This window comes from Salmo salar, chromosome ssa15 (genome assembly GCF_905237065.1).
Source record: "Salmo salar chromosome ssa15, Ssal_v3.1, whole genome shotgun sequence".
In the NCBI taxonomy this organism is placed as follows: Eukaryota; Metazoa; Chordata; class Actinopteri; order Salmoniformes; family Salmonidae; genus Salmo; species Salmo salar.
The window spans coordinates 3,924,621-3,927,161 of NC_059456.1; the positions used below are offsets into that span (position 1 = coordinate 3,924,621).

The 2,541-nt window shown below is 39.2% G+C and overlaps 1 long non-coding RNA gene across 1 annotated transcript; it reads right to left on the minus strand.

Annotated features, from left to right (window-relative positions):
* Nucleotides 1–601: 601 nt before the first annotated feature.
* LOC106570887 (uncharacterized) lies at nucleotides 602–2,541 on the minus strand. The gene is made up of 4 exons (XR_001320796.2): nucleotides 2,355–2,541; nucleotides 1,843–2,029; nucleotides 1,407–1,466; nucleotides 602–1,244 (listed from the first exon to the last, which is right to left on the minus strand). It is a non-coding gene; the product is annotated as an uncharacterized lncRNA (long non-coding RNA).

Below are 2,541 nucleotides of genomic sequence, written 5' to 3' on the forward strand. Positions count from 1 at the left end.
TGTCACCTCAGCCCCACAGCTCATCCTTTTGAGTGGACCAATCTGTCCGGCTGTCAGCTGACCCCCATATGGCATTGTTGACCTGCCTGCTTAGCTGGCATGTCCCCCTCAGCTTCATTAAGTCACAAGTGAACAAGAACGTTAACTACAAAGTAACTTTCTGAAGATGAATGCACAGGACGTAGAAATGCTCCTGTCTTTGTGTGTGTGCTGTGCAGGTCTACTTTGCGTAGATGTGAGCGACGATACTAATGACAACTGCCTTTTGGTAGATGGAAAGACTTTTCCAAAAACCTTCTCAATTAAATGTTAACTACAATGTCGCCTATGCCTACCTGGAAGACATATATCATGATTATTTGCATCAATCCATTGGGCATATGTTTAGCAATATCTACACACGTGGGCTCCAGAAACACAGGTAACCAAACATTCTATTGCTATATGTCCATGGTGCACACTTGAATGAAACTACACAAAAACATTTTTTATCTTTAGATTTTCCCCAGACCTCAAAAGTTGTCTCTTGATGTGGTTTAATTATTGTTGTGAACTTAGACCCCCCCCCCCAAAAAATGAGAATAATGAGAAACCTGTAAAAACAAAACTGAGAAAACAGAATTTGGCAACAAAAAAACAAAAAAAACTGAATTAGGCAAAAAAGGAAACAGATTTTTTAGAGCCCTAACTATGTAGAAATCTAACATTCCACAAATGACTTTGAAATGTCAATGACATGTATTTGTATCAACATTTTAGCTTTTTATTTAAAAAAAACGAATGTATGTACATGGGTACCTATTAGTCCCTAGGGCACAACATATAGCCCCATCCCATAGCCCCATCCTACAGCCCCATCCTATAGCCCCATCCTATAGCCCCATCCTATAGCCCCATCCCATAGCCCCATTATAGGCTGTATCTCAATCGAATTGAAAGAAAAATAATATTTTCTCGTTCTCCTAGATTTTATTTTGTCCTCCTCACTTTTTTAAGTTGGAAGCACCAGTCCTACCAATGAAACATTTTAATTTAGAGCCCATAGAGCACCTTAACTTGCCCCAGGCCAGATAGGTCACACAGTTTCTCAGAAGAAGAAGAAGAAGAGGAACTATAAAACATGGTTTACATATCATGTTTGGGTCAGTTCTTCTGGACCCACTCAGTCTGTATCTTCTTGCCCATTTCAGAGTCTAGATTCAGGCAGAGTGTTCTTGGTGGTATTGGTCTTCCTTAAACTCACCCTGTTGAGGAAAAAGGGTATCCATTTATTTTTACGGTAATTACATAGAAATGTCATGGTGCAACGGTAGTTACCCAATAATAACGTGAACCATTTAAAAGCAACACATCATAAAGTTAATATGCCAAGTTAATCAAGTCAATGAATGTAGGATATAACTCACACTGAGATGTCGTCAAGCCAATAGATGGCGCTGCTGTTATGTGTATCTGAGTGTGGTACCCTATAGTAGGAGTGAGCAAAGTTAGGCATTCATTACTATGTGCTGAATGGAGCTGTATACATGCTACACAATGGTTCTGAAATAAAGACCTTCTAATCAACATTACCTTGCTCTCGTTTAGCACAAACATTACCATGCTCTCGTTTAGCACAAACATTACCTTGCTCTTGTTTAGCACAAACATTACCTTGCTCTTGTTTAGCACAAACATTACCTTGCTCTTGTTTAGCACAAACATTACCTTGCTGTTGTTTAGCACAAACATTACCTTGCTCTTGTTTAGCACAAACATTACCTTGCTATTGTTTAGCACAAACATTACCTTGCTCTTGTTTAGCACAAACATTACCTTGCTCTTGTTTAGCACAAACATTACCTTGCTCTTGTTTAGCACAAACATGTTGTCACAGATAGGGCTTCTCTGATGAATGGTGTGTTGGAGGATGTTCCTGGGATTCACATGCGTTCTCAGGCACAGAGATTCACATGGTGTTCTCAGGCACGGGGATTCACATGGTGTTCTCAGAGACACAGGCACCGCCGTCTGCCATGCATCAGGAGAGCTGGGGAACATGAGGCAAAATGAGTAATACTTAAATAAGGGTACATACATGGAGCGTACCAAACACAATCATAAGCATTACTATGAATTTTGTGAATGTTATTGAGCAAACAGAAACAGAAACACTGTCTAAATGATCACTGTTCAGTTCAAGGAAGCTAAACCTTCATAGCTTTTGTTTATTCTGTGATTTACGGATACATACTGTACACAACTAATACATTATGTTATATGGCAATTGTATTATGATATGAAATATTCTAGGCTACTACAGTATATCATAATGTCACACCCTATTACACCATATGGTATCATATTGGTCTTACCATCAGTTGAAATCATCAGTTTGGAACAAAAACGCATCTCATTCTAAAAAGCTGAAGAATAGAATCCTGAGGTCTGGAAGACTACTGGTCACTGTAGCTTAGCGTTCTACCAAGAAGACAAGAAAGAATGAATGTGTACAATATGTGAAGGTATTTTATAGCAGCAAGGAGAGGAAAACCCCAACCC